Raw genomic sequence first — 23,553 nt, forward strand, 5'->3', positions numbered from 1 at the left:
AACTTATATTGTCTTTCATTAAATAACATAGAGCTTTACATTTAAAGGCAAGACACACTTTGAGAAGGAGTAAGATGAAAAATAACATGGGTTGGCATCCTAAAATATAATTTGAGTATGACTTATTACCCTCTATTCCTTTGGAAATTATATATATATATATATATATATATATATATATATATATATATATATATATATATATATCAACAAAAGGAACATGAACAATTTTATTTCTTAGAGGGGGGGGGGGTTACCTATTCAGCTGATAGCAGTGAAAATCCATGCCAAGTCTGGTCGATCAATGTAGACCTGTGGTGTCTATAGGAATGTGTCCTAAATCCCACCAAGTGTTGTTTTAGGAATTGTCGCACCACATATTTATGATGTCCGTGTTTCGATATATCCCATTTATTCATAGTTGATGGCAGAATGGACAGCCCAGGACATAGTGCACAATATTGCGCGAGCATTATTGTTGACTATGAAACAGGGGATGTGTTGCAAGCAGAAGTTGTAAGGAAGAAAGAAACCAAGCTGAGTAGCTCTGTAATGGAGAAGGAAGGGTTTGTCAGGGCTATGGATTTCCTGAAAAAAAAAAAGGAATCAGTGCAACAGAAGTGGTCAAAGATGCCCTTGTTGCACACTTAAGTACAAAGTGCTGTTTAGGTCTTACTATAATAATTAGAAAGCAAATTTAGTATGTGAAATGTATCTACCTGATGTGATTATTTAGTTGCAATTCTTGCGATTTTTTGTTATATCTCTCTATATATTTAGCTAAATTTTCCTTATTTCAGAAAAAAAAAATGAGTCGGGATAAAACATTCGTGGGTGATTTGGCATGGGGCAAAAATCTTGGAAAGAAGATAATCACTGTGAGTAGATATGCATGAGAACAACACAAACTATTGCACCATTTTCCATATCTTCAGGTAGAAAAAATAAATGAGTTTTTTCTATCATGGACATTTTCCTTTTTAATAGAGTTATGCATTAAGAATTATATAGCTGTCTTGCAATTTTATATTTTAGGCTGAACAGACAAGGAGGACAAGAGATCTGGTTGCATGGACCAAAGGCATATTATACTCTCACTTTTGGGAATGTGAGCAAGACCACAGATAATATTTGTTGAGATAATTCTGCAGTTTAGTGTTGTGTTTATTTTTTATTCACCATTTAGATATTGCTCCGGCATCTCAAACTTTTTTAAATCAACGGAAAGAATTTTTTTTTTTTTTTTGGTACTTTCGTTTGGCCTTTCTTCAGCACCGTTTATTTTTACTAAAATACTTAGACGTTTAGTTGGGTATTGGAGAAAAATGGAATCCCCATTGTTGTTTATTTAGATGACGGTATTTTGTCTGAAAATTCTCTAGAAAAATATATTACATTTAAAACTACATTCTAAAAAAATTAAAATGGATCTGTTTAAAGCAGATTTTGTTTTAAACGCTGAAAAAAGTAAATTAGAACCAGTCAACAAATTGGAATGGTTGGGGATTTTTTGGGACATGGAAGTAAGGGGATTGTTTATTCCCGAAAAAAGGCTTTCTACATGTACTAGTAATACTCTGTGTCTTTTAGACGAATTGGTTTCAGTATACCGTATATAACAGCTATACAATTGGCGAGGGTTACAGGTAAAATTATTTCTATTTTATTATTATGTCTCCATTGATTGGAAATGTATCTAGATAAAAAACTAGAGGTATATACTCAGTGATACTGAAAAGGAAGCATTGGGATTTTGATATTAATATTAAAGACGAATGTCTTGCATTAAAGAATTAATTTTTGGAAAGACAATTTAGTTTTTTTTTTTAATGAGAAAAGTCTACGTGTACAAAGCTTGCCTAGTAAGTTAAAAACGGTCTATTCAGATGCCAGAAAACCCGGTTTGGGACCATTTGTTTTAAATACGACTAAATTTTTCATATTTAAAGGGATTTAAAGTAGATGAATAATTGGTCATCTGTTTATAGAATTTAAAACTCACTTTCTTCGAAGGAGAGATAAACAGACGATCATTGGATCATTGATATAATGGAGATGGCTTTGTTTATGCATTTCTTAGACCGATTTTGATGAATTTTTCAGGAACTGTACGAAGTGGAACAAGGATAAGAATCAAAAATCGCTGCCTTGGCGGAGGTCTGCGCTCTAGTTACCAATGGGTTATTGATACAACAGATGCTGTAATGGAGTTCTGCAACATTGAAGGAAGGAAAGGAAGAAATAGCCATTAGGATCACAATCATTGATCAATGACATGATTATTGTCCAGGATGAACAGAGATTATGGGAACGATTGCTAGAGTTTTGTTTTCAAAAATTTTCTTTTTTTCCTTTTTCATGTTTTCTTGATAATGCTATCCTCCAAGACGTGGAGGTTACAAGCAATAAAAGTTTGAAGGCTTTAGCAGATTCATTACCAGATGTCATTTTGAAGTCAAGAGCAGACAACACAGTGAGAAAATATTCTTACGGCTTCCAAAAATGGCTTGAACGGTGTAATACGATCGGTGTGACCTCTTTCTTTACAGCGAAAGACTCGATTGTTGCTTTTTATCTTCAAAATTTGTCACAATCTTGTAATTATTCTGCTGCGGTTTAGACATCTTTTTACACTTTAAAATGGTTTCATGGTACAGCCAACTGTAAGAAAAATCCGAAATTGCGAGTCAAAATTCGTTATTGCAGTGAAGGAAGCATCTCAGAGAAGGAAAGATCATAGAGTAACAAAAAAGGAACCTGTAACTGCTAAGCACATTTCTCAATTGGTTACTAATTTAATGAGTTCGGAAGTCACTTTGAAGGATCTCCGAGTACTTTCCGTTTGTTTGATTTCATATGCTGGATTCTAATGCAGGGACTAAAGACAGACTGTTTAAGAAACACGGTAGATGGCGATCTGAAAACGCAAAAGACGGTTATGTTAAAGATACTGTCGAAGAAAGATTATTAGTTTCTAAAAATTTGGGAATTTAATTTTTTTTACTTGTCTTCCTCTTTTTTTGCTATTTCAAATGTTTTACTTCAGTTTGTCTTCTGTGGCAAGTACTACAAGTTTTAATTGTTGCTTTTTATTTATTTGAATCAAGAGTGAAGACTTTAAAAATTATTTATGATATTGAATAGATAAATAAGAACATAATATTAATTTGTTTCACATTGCGCTCCTTCACACCCCCCCCCCCTCCCTTCATTTGGGTACTTTTCCTTCTCTCTGTAATGTTTACGATCTTTTGTGAATACGACCAGTGTTAAAAAAGGTAAATTTATTAGTATCTCTAAAATCTTAAATTGATAACTTCAATAACTTCCCTTAATCATGGTTATTTTTATTTAACTTTGACCACGGACCCGCAGAATCTTCGAGCGGGCCAGTTTATGTCTATTACTTACAATCGACAGCCAGGGGGGCGTACAATACAATATATTTCATCCTACGCAAAGCTACTCCCCGAATGTATGAGCATCATCATTTACTTGTTATACCTATCTTCATTGCTATTTTTAGTTTTTGATTTAATATAAACTAGTTGTCCTAGAAAAATATTATGTATGGTGACAAATAGGTCTACGCGGGTAATAGCCTTGTCACAATAGTAAAATAATATTCCATAATTTCGCCGTTCTTTGAGACCAATTTCCACAGCAACTCCTCAAATGTGCCATGCACTGTACCAGTTGTAATTTGCATAAGAAAAAGTCGCGCATCGCAGTGCAAGCTATGCTCCTGGTTGGTCACTGGATAGCTAGACCCTGTAAGAAGACGACCTGCATTCAGTGGTGGTTGGAAGGGTATCACGTGATACGTCAAAAGATGCGCACGCACGTCAGTCATTTGACGTTTTGCCGTCGAAGAGTGAACATCGAAAGTGAGCTCCCGGCGACGTCTTCCTGCGTCTTCGTCCAGTAAAGCGTTGGCGCAACTGTGTGCGATGCATTGTTTATTGGGGCATTTGCGTAACGTTACGCCGACTTTGTTTCATTATGTATTAAATGTATATAAATATAAATATGGATGCTACAAACTAATAATGAAACACTTGAAAAAATGTGCAATTTATGATCAACAAACCGACGAGTAGAGTTGTAAAATGTCACCGTGGCATAGGTATCAAATCTCTGTCAGTGTGTAGGCCTACTATCCTATATACCTGTAGTGACTGTAGCTTGGGCAGACTAAAATTTGCTGGCAGTGTTGATTTGTTATTGACTTTAATTTTTCTGTGTATAATTGATAATTTCTTGTTTGAATAAGAATAATAATTAACTCTAGAAATTAAAATAGTAAATTATGACAAGTTGATAATTCAGATAACTATAAGAAAGGGCATGTGACAAAGTTTTTGATATGATTATAAACTTTTTATTTCACATATTTCATAAAAACATAATTAACAGTATATTTTATTTCTTACATTTTTCTTATAAATTTTATAACTCATTTAAATATTCACAAAATATTGAAATAATATAATAATACTTTTTAAATGATTTAAAAGGGTGACAACCTACAAATACATACATAGCACAGGCAAGACTGAAATCCTGATAGAATTCAGATTACTTTAAATTCGTCTTGGTCAGATTTTAATATCACTTTTTTTAAAACTATAAAATATGCCTTGAATTTCAAGTTAGTTTGCCAGATGCGTACATTACTCAGAGTGAGAAATCATGGTAAATGCATATAATAAGAGACAGAAAATGTAATGTATTATCAACATTTACAAATCCTCATATCTGACAGAAATCACAATAAACGAAGTTTTTCCAAGATCTGCAGTATCTAATTTTCTCCAAGTTCATGAGACTTACTACTCACTTTACTTAATTAATCAAAACTTAACTTACAAAAGATGAGGGGAATTCTCTATGCAGATAATACAGTATTTGATATTGTGACAAACTACTAATTTAACATTTGATGACTGAGTAATTAAAAAGCAATCATGTTTATTACAATGTCACACTCCATGAAGGCACAGATTTTGGAAATAACAAACATCATTCCTGTTATCTCAAGTCTCTAATTTCAGCTACAATCCATAGGCGGTATCCCATTATGAGGTTATAAGCTGTTTCCATTCCCTGAAATTAAAAAGCAGTAAATGTTTTATATTTGATATTATTATTATTTAACTGGATAAGGCTTCAACTTTTTAGGTAACCTGTTACCATTATACTTAAATATGATTTCAATTTTTATGATAGTAAGATTAAAATGAAAGTTTAGGCAAAACAAATACAGAACATGTTTTTGTCAATGTTAACGAAATAGATGAGCAATGGAAACATAAGTCACAAGTTTACAACTATGGTATTCCGATGAATTACTTCTCACCTTTATAGTGCACAGCATTTCAAAAATAAAAATTGTAGTCCATGCTGAAAAAGATATGAGACTTATCATCAGTATTTAAAAAAAAATGTTTATTTGATATGTACTTGAGCCAATTACTGTATGTGGCATAAAAGGGTGCTATTATATGGAGCTACAGTTGAGATATAATAGGCTCTTGTACATCATACACAGTGAATGACAAGTAGTTGTAACTGACTAATACCATGACTAGCCCTTCAACAGTTGTAGGAATGTGCTTGTATAGTGATCAGATTGCACATTATGCTTTAAAATACAGACAAGCATGTAAGTGATATACAAGTGCAATTTTGCTGTTGTTATAAATGCTGGCTGTGGGATAACCAAAACAGTACTTTGGCATGCCATATATACAGCCTATAATTCTCAAGATCCTGGGGTGCCATTGGGTGCCATAGGCTCTTTTTGCTAACCAATATCTAAGCAACATTTCTGACAATTTTGAAAATAATTGTCCGATTGCTTTTTCAGATATTTGATTTGAAAGACGGGGTCTGCGTGATCCAAAATTCACTCAAACAAAAATGGCCGTAATTTGCCATGGCACTGCATTGTCTATATATCCCAAGACCCAGGGGTGCTGTTAGTTGCAGGCTACATATTATGTAAAAAGGTACACGAAAAACGTCAGATTAAGATTTGGAAAAAAATCTACCGTTTACTTTTTCAGATATATGCTTTTTAATGAGGGAGTTTAACATTATAAAGACGCATTCCTACAAGAATGGTCGTAATTGGGTATGAAGGATTATACCGTCTATAACTCCAAAGATCCAGGGGTGCCATCGGCACTTTTTGTCGACAAATAAATGAGCAACATTACTGAAAAGTTGGAAAAAAATCGTCCGAGTGCTTTTCGAGATATTTCACTTGAAAGAAGGCTTGTGGTGTGAAAACTTCAGTTTACAATTGTCAAACTACATATGAAGCTATACCTAGTTTAAATTGTCATAAAAACATAAACAGACCAAACACTTGAAAATCACTTCACATGAGTTAAGTTGAGATGGTACTGATCGTTGTAAATAGTAAAATGCTTTTAAAATACCCACCAAATTTATGTGCATGCCTCCTAAATAAACGATCCTCCCCGGTGCGTCGAACGTGCCATTTTGTTTACCTATAACGGAGTGTAAAATTCCTGCTTTTTTCTTTGGCTCCCGAAAATCACGTGATACCCTTTCACCCACCACTGACCTGCATTGAAAGTTTTCAAGTGGGTCGAGTCCATTCGATTTGAGGGGTGACAGGTGGGACGAGTCCATTCCATATGAGGGGTGACAGGTGGGGCGAGTCCATTTCATCTTAGGGGTGACAGGTGGGGCGAGTCCATTTCATCTGAGGGGTGACAGGTGGGGCGAGTCCATTTCATCTGAGGGGTGACAGGTGGGGCGAGTCCATTTCATCTTAGGGGTGACAGGTGGGGCGAGTCCATTCCATCTGAGGGGTGACAGGTGGGACGAGTCCATTCCATCTGAGGGGTGACAGGTGGGGCGAGTCCATTTCATCTTAGGGGTGACAGGTGGGGCGAGTCCATTCCATCTGAGGGGTGACAGGTGGGACGAGTCCATTCCATCTTAGGGGTGACAGGTGGGGCGAGTCCATTCCATCTGGGGTGACAGGTGGGGCGAGTCCATTTCATCTTAGGGGTGACAGGTGGGACGAGTCCATTCCATCTGAGGGGTGACAGGTGGGACGAGTCTATTTCATCTTAGGGGTGACAGGTGGGGCGAGTCCATTCCATCTGAGGGGTGACAGGTGGGGCGAGTCCATTTCATCTGAGGGGTGACAGGTGGGACAAGTCCATTCGATTTGAGGGGTGACAGGTGGGGCGAGTCCATTTCTTTATATCAAAGGATCAATTTATTTTAATTATGATTTTAATGAGACATTTTCAAACATATCAGAATATGCAGTTCTAAGTTTTGGGTGGAGGAGCAAATTTCATTGTTCCCATTTCAAAAGTGTGTCAAGATCTCTTATATTTCCGTTTTAATTTAAAATTGAAGCGTTCGTCTGATGAGAAGGTCGTGAAATTTGAAACAATTTTCTCTAGCAAACCAAAACCCTTAGAATATGGACTTATATTAAATTAAGAAAATTTTATCTGGGAGGATGAACTAATTTATAAATAGATATTAAAAAACCCGTCTCACTATAAAAAATGTAGGACAGATTTTTAAAAAAGCAATATCGTAAATTCATACAAATTGTATTTATAAATGTGGGCTGTTGGAAATCCTGTAGATGTATTCTTAAAATGCTCTCAATTATTTACAAAATACTGGGCATATTAACAAAACTTTTAATCCTTTCGATTTACGACATCCTCTGTTACTGGAGAAATCATCAATCCCAAACACAATGCTTACAGATCAGTTTTAGCAGATTTAATTTGAAAGTGCTCAAACAATAATATCTTTACAATTTTACCCCTAACCCTCTATTATTATTATTATTAATATTTTATCATCATTTCATATGGAAGTGAATAAGAAAACAAGGAATGACAAACGTATTTATTCAATTTTAAAACAAAAGATGCATGGATGTGCGTAGGGTTCCAGAGGGTGAATGACAGGCTTGGTTGCTAGCAGCCAGGTGCCGTGCAGTTCTCAGTATCTCAGTGGACTTCTGAAATAAGAAGGTAATGTTAACAATATCTGACTTGTCCATAGTTCAGGCTCAGATAGCACCCCAAAAAAGCAATCGATTCTATGTTGCCTAACGCCACATTTAAGACCTGAAGTTAGTAATAAAGATATTTCAGATATCTTGCTTTGAAAAAAAATAAATATTGAAAACACTCCTCTAGTTTGTGTAGGTTATCACTATTTATTTATTTTACCTACTATATAAAGTTGTAATATCTAAAATCGCTTTGCATCACGCGTTTGGGAACCATATTTCGCTTTAGAATAAATCATTTCCCTGTGTTTCAACACTGCTTACAAGCATTTTACAGGTACATGTATAATAAAATTAACAAACCTACTAAAACTGACTATCGTTCATGGGGCACGCTTGTCTTAGGATCAAAAGCTCGGAACTGTGACAAGTACGGTACCATCATGTAAATATGTCCGTGATCTTTGTGGTAATATGCCCATTTACTAATTTGCTAAATAATATTTTGAGTGGCATAACAGAAACGACAGGCGACAGCGACAACAAAGAGTAGTAACATACCCGTAAATACTCGTCGCAAATTTCTTTGCATTTTTCTACTCTCTTTCTATCAACTGACATACGATACTGAAGAAAAAGTGCTACTTACGAAACATGCATTTGCTTCTACGCCTCATACGACTGCGTTGCGACTGCACCCGCACGTTGAACATTGCGTCTTCACCTAGCTGTGTCCTACTGCCTACTGAGCATTCGGAAATACAGCTCGCACTACGATGATCAAGTAATTGTTATGCAAATTACAGACAGGCATGGCTCATTTCAGGCGAGGGACTGTGGTTGAAACTGTTCACGAATGTTCACGGTCTAATACATGTACATGGCGGATAAAGAGGGGGTGTCAGGGGGGATCCAGACCCCCTCCTCCCTTCGATTTCTGATAAAAAAATTACACCCAAAATCTATAGCTGAATAACAGTTATAAACCGTATCAAATGGAGATATTTTCCCTCTAAAACACCCTTTTTCGTGGCCCTCGAGCGTGCCCCAAACATAACTCCAAAGGGGTGAGGGTCGGTCTTGAACTCCGAGGCCTTGTCAATCTGTAAAAAAAACACCACCACCCTTCCAAAAAATCCTGGATCCGCCCCAGATGTACATGTGGATTTGACTTATTCATTCACACATTAATTGATCAATAAGACCACGGGCGCTAATATACATGTATATTCCATAATACTGTAAAATGTATTCATAAATTACTGTTGTACCCGCACCGATACTCCCCCTCGTCGTTATACAATTTTCATACATAACTGTCATTGTAACTCAACGATATTATATTTAAAATAGGCCATGTAAATTTGAAAAGCTGTAGCTAGGATCGAGGCCTACCAATGAAATCTAAATATTTTCAAGAACTTTTACTGGGCATAAATACGATTTAACCCGATTTATCAAAAGCCAATTGCCACCTCTATATCTCGACTTTTCAATAAGAAACTAGGTAGCATCTAAAAGCTTAAAGCTTCAAAAATTTTGAGACCATAACAGAGTCAGCCAAGGGCACGTTTCGGTGCCACATTTGATTACGTCATGATGGATATTTACAGGTGAAGGACCAGAATAGTCTGTCGGAAACAATATAGAAACAAGGAGTCTGTTGTAACTCATTGGTAGAAATAAGAGACTGAATTTGATCTGAGGACCAGGATAGATCCGTAAATGACGCGTGTCCCATTCACTGTTCCTGAATTCTAAAATCTAGAGTAAAAATATGTACCTGTACTTAAGCATTGTAGCAGGACGTAAACCAATCCACTTCATGAGGACCCCATATCTTATCAAAATGTGAGAATAATTCTTTAGAAATACCCCAATTGTCAACATCCACACTTCTACTTATATAATCTGCATGGGTATTCTCTTCTCTCAGTATCCTTTCATTTCTATTGAATAACTCCATTAGAAGAAAAACATCTAAAATAATAGGTTGTAATTTACTCCTCATGCTACTTTTTTCTTTAATGTTTACAACATCTTTGCTATCAGAAAACCACTTCAATCTCAAAACACTCAACGTGTTTGCCATGGAGAACAGGACCCTGAAAACAGCTATCAGTTCTCTGTAAGTAGAGCTCTCCGTCGCTTCGTCAGCTGACCATTCCCCGCAACACACCCTTTTAGGTGTCTCCACACAATATCCTCCAAACCCAGTACTACTAGCATCAGAATAAACTACCTTATTGCACTGAGGTGAAAACTGTAAAATTCTGATTTACTACACCAAGGTCTAATTTGACTGCATGCTTTCACACACATTTTCTGATTCTAAGAAAAAGCACTTGAAATAACCATGCTAATATAATTTGTCATTAGTTGCGTTATACTTCCCAACACATGAGACATAGTATAATCCGACCGACATAGCCAGACCTCTGCTCACTTTCGTGCGAATATAATGTCAGATCTCTTAGCACTTGCTAATCTAATATCAAGAACTTTGATTTCCCCAATACTAATATCTATTTCGATGCCTATAAATGCCAGACTCTGTACCTACGACCAAATAGTATTCTCATATATTTACATAAAACCTGACTTAGCAATATCATCTTTGATCTCAGCACCCTGATGCTCCAATCTATCTATGTTACTGCAGTACCACAGACCGTCATCCAATTACATCGAACCATTCTTTGATTAATTGCCAAGTCAATTTTGAAAAAAATATTAAGTGCTAATGATAACCCAAATGGAAGAACTAAGAATCAAAAATAAATCTGCTGATCTTGAATTTTCCATGAAAAACCTCAATAATCCGTATGAGGATAATAGATATCTAGATGTTGATTAGCTGAATCAAATTTAATCAACCAACCACACAGATTCATAAACATAAGAGCCGTTCTCAAATGTCCGTAACTACCAGACTGCTTACAGACATGTTTGTTTACTTCTCGTACATCTAAAATCAATCTATTTTTTTCACTGCTATGCACTGCTTCTGTTTAAGGGTTATCAACAATTGGTTGTTTGCTACACCTTTTAATCAAAGGCATCTTTTTCAATTCAAGAATAGCTTTTTAACAAAAAACTTATTTTTCAATGGTGAAAGCTGTTATCTTTCCTCATCCCACAGGGTGTTGCTATAAACGGAAATTTATAACCATTTTTATCAAGTCTAGAATAAAAAATGAATACCCTACTTCTTCCCAAAAACTTAAATTGGTTCTTAACCTACTTTTCACGGGTATGAATTTCTGATTTTGCTCATGTTCATAATTATGCAACTCTTGATTGAAACTAACGCACTCATACATGTACCGGGTACTTATCTATTTTTCAATGCTTCCCCCTTCTATCCCATTCCAGATGTTCCCTTATCTCTGGGGTTGGACTCTGGTAGAATAACTTTCCCCTCTGTAAGTTGGTCACTCAAGCATGAAATGGCCCTTTCCTCAACAAGCTAAGCAAAGTCACGACCCGCTGCTGCGATAAAGACTTCTCCGCTGAGAAGTATCGCCCACCACACCTATCGGTCGGTCTGCTGATATAACCTTATTTTTTAGGCTCCCTTTTTGTTTTCTTTTATTTTCTTTGTAGCTCTCTCGCTCTCAGAATCACAAGCAAGAGGATTAACAGTATGTTCCTTAACAGTGTCGAAAGTGTCAGCAATTCTGATAAGTTTGTTTCTCTTGCCAAGACTGTAAGGCACTGTCAGTTTGTTCACCACAATAATCTTATTTTCAAATACTGTTGAGTCAAATTGCTGGTGATTACCTTCTATTTTCCAAGATAAATATTGTGACTTTCAGTTTTTACCGGCTTCGGCATTAAATGTAGACAGTCTCTGGTCGAAATAGTCTTTCGTCTCTTTCTTTTTACTTTCCATTTTTTTCATTACATCAGCCAAGGTAAAGTGTTCGCCTCCACTGGACTCATCAACCATGTCGTCTACGGAGTCGTAATCATAAGCGTGTTAACAGTACCGTGTCAATCGCCTAAATGACACGAAAACTCCCCTACACCAATCCCGCCCTCTTCTGGCGTGTCATAACCAGAGAGAAATTAATTTCACTTTAATTCCTCTCGTCAACCGATTGAAATTATATTTCTATTGACTCGCTACATCGAGCTGGACGTGACGCAGTTAAGGTGGTACAGGACAAAAGATTTGTGCCAGTGGTGGATTTAGGAGGGTCGGTGGGGGCGGGGAGTTTCGACCCCGACTGAATTTTTATAAATATAATATACTTTTTTTAGAAAATCGAACTCCCCTACACTCGATAAAGTCAGGTTTGCTTATTTCTCAAATTCGTTCCAAGGGTTCGTTACTACTCCACTCGTTTAATTCAATAGATCAGGTGATGGTCGTCGGCGTAACTCTGATTACTGTCTCATAAACAAAGGTGGCTGACCGTGATTCTTACTTCGCGTTAAAGGGTAGGTACTTTAATATTTATAAAAGTTAAGTTTAAAGCTTAAATGCACAACCTATGACACAAATGCCAGATATGTAATTAACCTGTGTCCACCGAGGTCCATTGGTAGTTGCAGTGGTGGATTGGGAGGGGGGGGGGGTCAGGGGGTCCTGACCTCCTCCCCTTCAGTTTCTAAAAATAATCACACCGATGGTCCCCTTATGAAATAAGTATTTTCTCTAGCCGAATCATAGTTCTAAAAAGTACCAAATAGCACCGTTCGCCCTCTAAGATAAGGGTCGGTTTTGCATCCGTGGACCCCCCTTCAAATAATCCTAGTCCCGCCCCTGGGTTGGTCGCCCTTGTAACCTACAGCAGGTAAGTGATTCTTGCTATTGTCTGTTTTTGATAATCGCCTAAGATATCAATCAAGTTGTTGTATTTGTAGCGGCAAAAGGTTTCAATCTAACGCTCTTAATGGCTAAAATTAATCTGCAAACCACGTGCACTTAGTACACCTGGAAATTTTAAAAGGTGGCGATTTTATAATGAGCCGCGCAACTTTGCAACTTTTCTATCTCCAAAACTACCAGAGATATGCCCATAATCACTATTGAACTTGAATAGGCAGTCATATGCTGACAATCTGTGTTCTTGAAATTGAGCTTTGACCTACTTTTTGCCATGAACTGCACTTCACAAATTTGAATTTAAACTTTTACTTTTCCTCATGATTTTGTTTTAAATGGTAATTTTCAACAAAACTATTTAGAACTTTTGCTTACTGCATGTAGAGCTTGTCAAGCACAACACTGGAGGTGGTGTCCCTTTTTTCACTTTTCTATACGAATGAGCTTACTCCAGCTGGTGGTACAATACCCTCAGGCGGTATCACCTCTCTGATCCTCTAGTTTTCATGGTTTTTCAAATTCATGCTTCATTTGACAAGATAAAGTGGCGTAATAAACAAAGCATTTTGTCCTGTCACACAGGTATGTTATTGCTTTTTAACCTCATTCACGGATCGTTGTGGAAATGAAATTAGGGGGTGTGAAAAATACATGGTTACCTAGAAATTCAGTGTTCAGACCAGGCTTTCACTTACTGCCTACCAGCTTGCTGCTTACTTTTTTCGTTTTTCTTACATTTTAGTTAAACATGTTTCAAACAACAAAAGCTCTAGATATTATAAAGGTTTGACAAACATTTTATTTCGAAACTTGTACATGTACCAGTTAAGTTTCCGTTTTGCTGATTATGTGACCATCTCCATAAATAGAATAGGCCTGCATTGGTGCACATGGACGCGGTCGCAAATTACAGTGGAATGCTTTTTTTTTCGAACAAAATTAATACACATTGCTAAGTTTAACTAGAAAAGCAAATATATAAATGGGCATTCAAGGTGTGTTTACATTATCGCTAGTAGAGTCCGAATTACTGGTTGCCTATGTGTGGACACAAAACCGCAGTGAGCCATCCTGAAGTATGTATAATTTCTTTATTTAGTATTCTTTACTGAGAAATGGACCATGTAATGCTAAATGCCATCGAACTCCTTTCGATTTTTTCCTTCAGCTGCCTTCAAATAGTGCCTCTACCCCCTACATCTAAACAGCCATACCCGAGTATGTCGTGAGATCATCTTAGATGTAGTCTGACAAGCGACTTTGCGGCATAAATCTTGCATTACTAATCATCATGCATCGTTATTTTATTTGATTTAATTTTAATGAATATTAATTCAATTAATTTATTCAATGTTAAAAATGAACCGTTCCGTCCACGTAGAAGCGGGGTCAATAAAAACTAACCACCTAGTCTTCGGAATCCTGGATTCGCCCCTGAGAGCTGTTCGTTATTGATTTCTTAATAACGATCTTGCTGCATACTGGCAATAAACACAATCGGATTTGTTACCATTTTTAAGGATTTATGATGTTACATTCAAGTTGTAATTTTTTCTGTGCTAGATTTCTATTACAAACAGAACCGTAAAGAAAAAACAGTAATTTAAGCGCATTATACTGTAGGTGTTCAGTCAGTGGTTCCTACAATCGCCCAAGGACAGCGTAAATTGTAGAATCTCACATTTCCAGGAGGACAAAGGCGGTAATTTCTCGCTTAAACAATGTTTTTTTTTTGTTGTTGTTGTTTCAATTTCTTTTACGAATAGAGTGGCCCCTGAAGAAAAGATTATGTCGTCTTTGCTATCTTCTGTTAAAAACATACTTTTAGTAAAATAATTAATAAACAAATCAAGAAGAAGATGCACATATTGTATACAGTAACCACTGTTGAAGAACGAAGTGAAGTATACAGATATTTCTTAATAATCACAAAGCCGAGCTGCATACATATTTGATCGACTATGTACTTTGTTACTAAGCAGACCAACTTTAGTAATTCCCTTATTTTTCCACAATATTTCTAATGAAATGTGTCACTTTTGGGTCCCAAGAGGGTGGTGCACTTTCGGAAAAATAGTATTTCGAGAGTTTTTAGATCAATCATTGTGTTTTGTTGGTAGCAGTTTTAACCAATTGCAAAGGCTGTGAGAGAGTATCGTTGCAGGAGCTTTAAGATGCGGGTGAGGTCGATGGAGTGTAAGGGGTAGTATAGGCCTATCGGTGCGAGGGAGTAATGGTGCGGAGGAGTATCAGTGCTGAGACGGAAAGGGATCATTCACAATAATTGTCTAAACATATCAACATCTCATCATTAAATCCCCAAATTGCATCTTTATAGTACTTCAAAAAGCTCCTCAGGGGTTTGAGGTTGGGGAGGGGGATGGAAAAATATTTTTTTAATTCACAAGAAATATTGAAAAAAAAAAAAAACAATTTACCTGTGGATGGCTAGAAAAAACAAAACACACCTTCCTGACATCATTATTTTGATTATTTTAAAAAGACCCAAATTTCGTCTTTATATTATTTCAAAAAGCTCCCCAGGGGCTTGAGAGTTGGAGCTGGAATTTCATCCCGTGGGAGTTCCAAGTCTCACGAAGAAAATGCTAATATGTTAATATGTGAAAAAATATTTTGAAAATAATAATAATAAATAATAATAATGATGATAATTAAATAAATAAATAACTCTCAGAAAAAGAATGCAATCAGTTCAGTTTTCTAACTCAAGCTGTATTTCAGTCCAATTTACCTTTTCTGTAAGATAGAGATCCATGAGTAACATGGTTTTACTTAAATTGTCATCAGTGTTCAAAATGGGGTTTCTTTAACTTTGACAAAATCAGCCCAGATCATCATGTGAAATGTGATTTATGTGAAATGTGTTCAAAATAAGCATTAAAACCTGTCTTTATAGATATTGATGTTTTCTTTTAAAATCTCATTTGAGGCAGGAGTGGGGCATCCAGACAAAGTTGTTCATTTAACTAATATGCTGACAAAATCACATTACCTCATAAAGACCCAAAATAACAACATTGTGCTTTTAACCCAAAACTTGGGAAATCTGCCAAATTTGCGTAAGCACCCTCAAGTGGAAATAGCAAAAAAAAAAATAATAATAATAAATAAATAATGATAATAATTAATCAATGAATGTACATTCATTTCTCATTATTGCCAAAAATACAAAATGTGGAAATCTTTTCAGAGTTTTTGTTCACAAGGAAGTATCAGTTCATAAAAAATGCACACTCAAAGTTAATTAAGCCTTCTCTAATAATTGCAATAGTAGTTTTTCTAATTTCCAAAAAGAGATTTCAACATGATTTTAATGCATGGACTTATGGCTGTTTTTTCTTTTTAACTTCCAGATTAAAGCTGCTGGTTTGTACTTTCTATACCAAGGGTTTGAAGACCCACTATGCAAGTACCAGAACCTGCTATAGACAGTTGTCTTGGAGCCTCCAGAACACTTGCAATCCATATCCCTATCATCAAGGGGTCATTTCTTCGATGACATGCTGCGGCGTGGGGCGAGTACCTTAAAGACTTTGATGCTTTTGGACCTTTAATATATTGTCCATACTGACTTACATCATACTAGTCCTTGGAAGGCTTGGAATACTTGATTTGACCCTTTGACACCGGTTTGCAAAGCTAAGACCATTTCTGCTTAATTTGACTGATGACTTGTAAAGCACTCTTCAAACTCTTTGGTGCTCCTGTGCTGTAAGTAACAGTATTCGTTTGATAGCACAGGCAAGGTGTCTCGGGAACAGTAATGGCTGCTGAAATTGCTGGAATAAAAAAGACAGACAAACTGAAAACTTTTGTTCTAAGTTTTAAAAAACTGATACGGTAATTATTTTAAAAAAGGACTATGTATATAGGAAAGGCATCATAAAATTCGATAAATTAAAGATAAAATAATAATATAGCAGGAATCTGTATACATAGTTTTTGCTCTATTTCTTCAATAATGTTGACACCACCACTCTTCCAGCATTTTATGCTTACTACAAATGACCAAACACACCAACCTGACACTATAATGAAAAAAAAAATTTTACATCCGTAAATGGCCAAAATTGAAGAAATCTCACATGGCTGGCACTTATGAAAATCAATCAAAATAAAAAAAATGTCATGAAAATCAATCTATCACACCTATCATTCATAAAAAATGTGGAAATACGCCCGGGTCACTTCATCAAGGACCCCAATTCTATCTTTTAAGATGATCCAAAAATAAGCTCCGAGATCAGAATCGGAGAGGGGGGGAGACAGAGTTTTTGCTCTATGTCTTCCTTAATGTTGACACCACCACTCTTCCAGCACTTTATTCTTACTACAAATGACCAAACACACCTACCTGACACTATAATGAAGAAAAAAATTTTCATCCCTACCTGGCCAAAATTGAAGAAATCTCACAGTGCCGGCACTGATCAAAATCACTCAAAATCACCAAAAATCGACCGGTCTCCGATTTTTTCAAAAAGTGCAAAAAATCAATCTACCACACCTGTCATTCATAAAAAATGTGGAAACGTGCCCGGGTCACTTCATCAAGGCCCCCAATTCTAGCTTTAAAGATGATCCAAAAATGAGCTCTGAGAACAGAATCTGAGAGGGGGGGGGGAGACACAGTTTTTGCTCTATTTCTTCCTTAATGTTGACACCACCACTCTTCCAGCACTTTATTCTTACTACAAATGACCGAACACACCTACCTGACACTATAACGAAGAAAAAAATTTTTCATCCCTACCTGGCCAAAATTGAAGAAATCTCACAGTGCCGGCACTTATCAAAATCACTCAAAATCACCAAAAATCGACCCGTCTCAGATTTTTCCAAAAAGTGACGAAAATCAATCTACCACACCTGTCATTCATAAAAAATGTGGAAACGCGCCCGGGTCACTTCATCAAGGCCTCCAATTCTAGCTTTAAAGATGATCCAAAAATGAGCTCTGAGAACAGAATCTGAGAGGGGGGGGGGGGGAGACACAGTTTTTGCTCTATTTCTTCCTTAATGATGACACCACCACTCTTCCAGCACTTTATTCTTACTACAAATGACCGAACACACCTACCTGACACTATAACGAAGAAAAAAATTTTTCATCCCTACCTGGCCAAAATTGAAGAAATCTCACAGTGCCGGCACTGATCAAAATCACTCAAAATCACCAAAAATCGACCCGTCTCAGATTTTTCCAAAAAGTGACGAAAATCAATCTACCACACCTGTCATTCATAAAAAATGTGGAAACGCGCCCGGGTCACTTCATCAAGGCCCCCAATTCTAGCTTTAAAGATGATCCAAAAATGAGCTCTGAGAACAGAATCTGAGAGGGGGGGGGGGGGGGGAGACACAGTTTTTGCTCTATTTCTTCCTTAATGATGACACCACCACTCTTCCAGCACTTTATTCTTACTACAAATGACCGAACACACCTACCTGACACTATAACGAAGAAAAAAATTTTTCATCCCTACCTGGCCAAAATTGAAGAAATCTCACAGTGCCGGCACTGATCAAAATCACTCAAAATCACCAAAAATCGACCCGTCTCAGATTTTTCCAAAAAGTGACCAAAATCAATCTACCACACCTGTCATTCATAAAAAATGTGGAAACGCGCCCGGGTCACTTCATCAAGGCCCCCAATTCTAGCTTTAAAGATGATCCAAAAATGAGCTCTGAGAACAGAATCTGAGAGGGGGGGGGGGAGACACAGTTTTTGCTCTATTTCTTCATTAATTATGACACCACCACTCTTCCAGCACTTTATTCTTACTACAAATGACCGAACACACCTACCTGACACTATAACGAAGAAAAAAATTTTTCATCCCTACCTGGCCAAAATTGAAGAAATCTCACAGTGCCGGCACTGATCAAAATCACTCAAAATCACCAAAAATCGACCCGTCTCAGATTTTTCCAAAAAGTGACGAAAATCAATCTACCACACCTGTCATTCATAAAAAATGTGGAAACGCGCCCGGGTCACTTCATCAAGGCCCCCAATTCTAGCTTTAAAGATGATCCAAAAATGAGCTCTGAGAACAGAATCTGAGAGGGGGGGGGGGAGACACAGTTTTTGCTCTATTTCTTCCTTAATGATGACACCACCACTCTTCCAGCACTTTATTCTTACTACAAATGACCGAACACACCTACCTGACACTATAACGAAGAAAAAAATTTTTCATCCCTACCTGGCCAAAATTGAAGAAATCTCACAGTGCCGGCACTGATCAAAATCACTCAAAATCACCAAAAATCGACCCGTCTCAGATTTTTCCAAAAAGTGACGAAAATCAATCTACCACACCTGTCATTCATAAAAAATGTGGAAACGCGCCCGGGTCACTTCATCAAGGCCCCCAATTCTAGCTTTAAAGATGATCCAAAAATGAGCTCTGAGAACAGAATCTGAGAGGGGGGGGGGGAGACACAGTTTTTGCTCTATTTCTTCCTTAATGATGACACCACCACTCTTCCAGCACTTTATTCTTACTACAAATGACCGAACACACCTACCTGACACTATAACGAAGAAAAAAATTTTTCATCCCTACCTGGCCAAAACTGAAGAAATCTCACAGTGCCGGCACTGATCAAAATCACTCAAAATCACCAAAAATCGACCCGTCTCATATTTTTCCAAAAAGTGACCAAAATCAATCTACCACACCTGTCATTCATAAAAAATGTGGAAACGCGCCCGGGTCACTTCATCAAGGCCCCCAATTCTAGCTTTAAAGATGATCCAAAAATGAGCTCTGAGAACAGAATCTGAGAGGGGGGGGGGGAGACACAGTTTTTGCTCTATTTCTTCCTTAATGATGACACCACCACTCTTCCAGCACTTTATTCTTACTACAAATGACCGAACACACCTACCTGACACTATAACGAAGAAAAAAATTTTTCATCCCTACCTGGCCCAAATTGAAGAAATCTCACAGTGCCGGCACTGATCAAAATCACTCAAAATCACCAAAAATCGACCCGTCTCAGATTTTTCCAAAAAGTGACGAAAATCAATCTACCACACCTGTCATTCATAAAAAATGTGGAAACGCGCCCGGGTCACTTCATCAAGGCCCCCAATTCTAGCTTTAAAGATGATCCAAAAATGAGCTCTGAGAACAGAATCTGAGAGGGGGGGGGGGAGACACAGTTTTTGCTCTATTTCTTCCTTAATGATGACACCACCACTCTTCCAGCACTTTATTCTTACTACAAATGACCGAACACACCTACCTGACACTATAACGAAGAAAAAAATTTTTCATCCCTACCTGGCCAAAATTGAAGAAATCTCACAGTGCCGGCACTGATCAAAATCACTCAAAATCACCAAAAATCTACCCGTCTCAGATTTTTCCAAAAAGTGACGAAAATCAATCTACCACACCTGTCATTCATAAAAAATGTGGAAACGCGCCCGGGTCACTTCATCAAGGCCCCCAATTCTAGCTTTAAAGATGATCCAAAAATGAGCTCTGAGAACAGAATCTGAGAGGGGGGGGGGGGAGACACAGTTTTTGCTCTATTTCTTCATTAATTATGACACCACCACTCTTCCAGCACTTTATTCTTACTACAAATGACCGAACACACCTACCTGACACTATAACGAAGAAAAAAATTTTTCATCACTACCTGGCCAAAATTGAAGAAATCTCACAGTGCCGGCACTGATCAAAATCACTCAAAATCACCAAAAATCGACCCGTCTCAGATTTTTCCAAAAAGTGACGAAAATCAATCTACCACACCTGTCATTCATAAAAAATGTGGAAACGCGCCCGGGTCACTTCATCAAGGCCCCCAATTCTAGCTTAAAAGATGATCCAAAAATGAGCTCTGAGAACAGAATCTGAGAGGGGGGGGAGACACAGTTTTTGCTCTATTTCTTCCTTAATGATGACACCACCACTCTTCCAGCACTTTATTCTTACTACAAATGACCGAACACACCTACCTGACACTATAACGAAGAAAAAAATTTTTCATCCCTACCTGGCCAAAATTGAAGAAATCTCACAGTGCCGGCACTGATCAAAATCACTCAAAATCACCAAAAATCGACCCGTCTCAGATTTTTCCAAAAAGTGACGAAAATCAATCTACCACACCTGTCATTCATAAAAAATGTGGAAACGCGCCCGGGTCACTTCATCAAGGCCCCCAATTCTAGCTTTAAAGATGATCCAAAAATGAGCTCTGAGAACAGAATCTGAGAGGGGGGGGGGAGACACAGTTTTTGCTCTATTTCTTCCTTAATGATGACACCACCACTCTTCCAGCACTTTATTCTTACTACAAATGACCGAACACACCTACCTGACACTATAACGAAGAAAAAAATTTTTCATCCCTACCTGGCCAAAATTGAAGAAATCTCACAGTGCCGGCACTGATCAAAATCACTCAAAATCACCAAAAATTGACCCGTCTCATATTTTTCCAAAAAGTGACGAAAATCAATCTACCACACCTGTCATTCATAAAAAAAGTGGAAACGCGCCCGGGTCACTTCATCAAGGCCCCCAATTCTAGCTTTAAAGATGATCCAAAAATGAGCTCTGAGAACAGAATCTGAGAGGGGGGGGGGGGAGACACAGTTTTTGCTCTATTTCTTCCTTAATGATGACACCACCACTCTTCCAGCACTTTATTCTTACTACAAATGACCGAACACACCTACCTGACACTATAACGAAGAAAAAAATTTTTCATCCCTACCTGGCCAAAATTGAAGAAATCTCACAGTGCCGGCACTGATCAAAATCACTCAAAATCACCAAAAATCGACCCGTCTCAGATTTTTCCAAAAAGTGACGAAAATCAATCTACCACACATGTCATTCATAAAAAATGTGGAAACGCGCCCGGGTCACTTCATCAAGGCCCCCAATTCTAGCTTTTAAGATGATCCAAAAATGAGCTCTGAGAACAGAATCTGAGAGGGGGGGGGGGGGGAGACACAGTTTTTTGCTCTATTTCTTCCTTAATGATGACACCACCACTCTTCCAGCACTTTATTCTTACTACAAATGACCGAACACACCTACCTGACACTATAACGAAGAAAAAAATTTTTCATCCCTACCTGGCCAAAATTGAAGAAATCTCACAGTGCCGGCACTGATCAAAATCACTCAAAATCACCAAAAATCGACCCGTCTCAGATTTTTCCAAAAAGTGACGAAAATCAATCTACCACACCTGTCATTCATAAAAAATGTGGAAACGCGCCCGGGTCACTTCATCAAGGCCCCCAATTCTAGCTTTAAAGATGATCCAAAAATGAGCTATGAGAACAGAATCTGAGGGGGGGGGGGAGACACAGTTTTTGCTCTATTTCTTCCTTAATGATGACACCACCACTCTTCCAGCACTTTATTCTTACTACAAATGACCGAACACACCTACCTGACACTATAACGAAGAAAAAAATTTTTCATCCCTACCTGGCCAAAATTGAAGAAATCTCACAGTGCCGGCACTGATCAAAATCACTCAAAATCACCAAAATCGACCCGTCTCAGATTTTTCCAAAAAGTGACGAAAATCAATCTACCACACCTGTCATTCATAAAAAATGTGGAAACGCGCCCGGGTCACTTCATCAAGGCCCCCAATTCTAGCTTTAAAGATGATCCAAAAATGAGCTCTGAGAACAGAATCTGAGAGGGGGGGGGGGGGGAGACACAGTTTTTGCTCTATTTCTTCCTTAATGATGACACCACCACTCTTCCAGCACTTTATTCTTACTACAAATGACCGAACACACCTACCTGACACTATAACGAAGAAAAAAATTTTTCATCCCTACCTGGCCAAAATTGAAGAAATCTCACAGTGCCGGCACTGATCAAAATCACTCAAAATCACAAAAATCTACCCGTCTCAGATTTTTCCAAAAAGTGACGAAAATCAATCTACCACACCTGTCATTCATAAAAATGTGGGAAACGCGCCCGGGTCACTTCATCAAGGCCCCCAATTCTAGCTTTAAAGATGATCCAAAAATGAGCTCTGAGAACAGAATCTGAGAGGGGGGGGGGGGGGGAGACACAGTTTTTGCTCTATTTCTTCCTTAATGATGACACCACCACTCTTCCAGCACTTTATTCTTACTACAAATGACCGAACACACCTACCTGACACTATAACGAAGAAAAAAATTTTTCATCCCTACCTGGCCAAAATTGAAGAAATCTCACAGTGCCGGCACTGATCAAAATCACTCAAAATCACCAAAAATCGACCCGTCTCAGATTTTTCCAAAAAGTGACGAAAATCAATCTACCACACCTGTCATTCATAAAAAATGTGGAAACGCGCCCGGGTCACTTCATCAAGGCCCCCAATTCTAGCTTTAAAGATGATCCAAAAATGAGCTCTGAGAACAGAATCTGAGAGGGGGGGGGGGGAGACACAGTTTTTGCTCTATTTCTTCCTTAATGATGACACCACCACTCTTCCAGCACTTTATTCTTACTACAAATGACCGAACACACCTACCTGACACTATAACGAAGAAAAAAATTTTTCATCCCTACCTGGCCAAAATTGAAGAAATCTCACAGTGCCGGCACTGATCAAAATCACTCAAAATCACCAAAAATCGACCCGTCTCAGATTTTTCCAAAAAGTGACG

At 37.6% G+C, this 23,553-nt stretch overlaps 1 long non-coding RNA gene across 1 annotated transcript; it reads right to left on the reverse strand.

The window, feature by feature from the left end:
• Positions 1 to 4,358: 4,358 nt before the first annotated feature.
• On the reverse strand, positions 4,359 to 6,668 carry LOC147759257 (uncharacterized). The gene is made up of 2 exons (XR_015331677.1): positions 6,451 to 6,668; positions 4,359 to 5,403 (listed from the first exon to the last, which is right to left on the reverse strand). It is a non-coding gene; the product is annotated as an uncharacterized LOC147759257 (long non-coding RNA).
• Positions 6,669 to 23,553: the final 16,885 nt, after the last annotated feature.

This window comes from Lingula anatina, unplaced genomic scaffold (genome assembly GCF_051362555.1).
Source record: "Lingula anatina isolate TDL-2025a unplaced genomic scaffold, LinAna3.0 unanchor82, whole genome shotgun sequence".
Classification (NCBI taxonomy): domain Eukaryota; kingdom Metazoa; phylum Brachiopoda; class Lingulata; order Lingulida; family Lingulidae; genus Lingula; species Lingula anatina.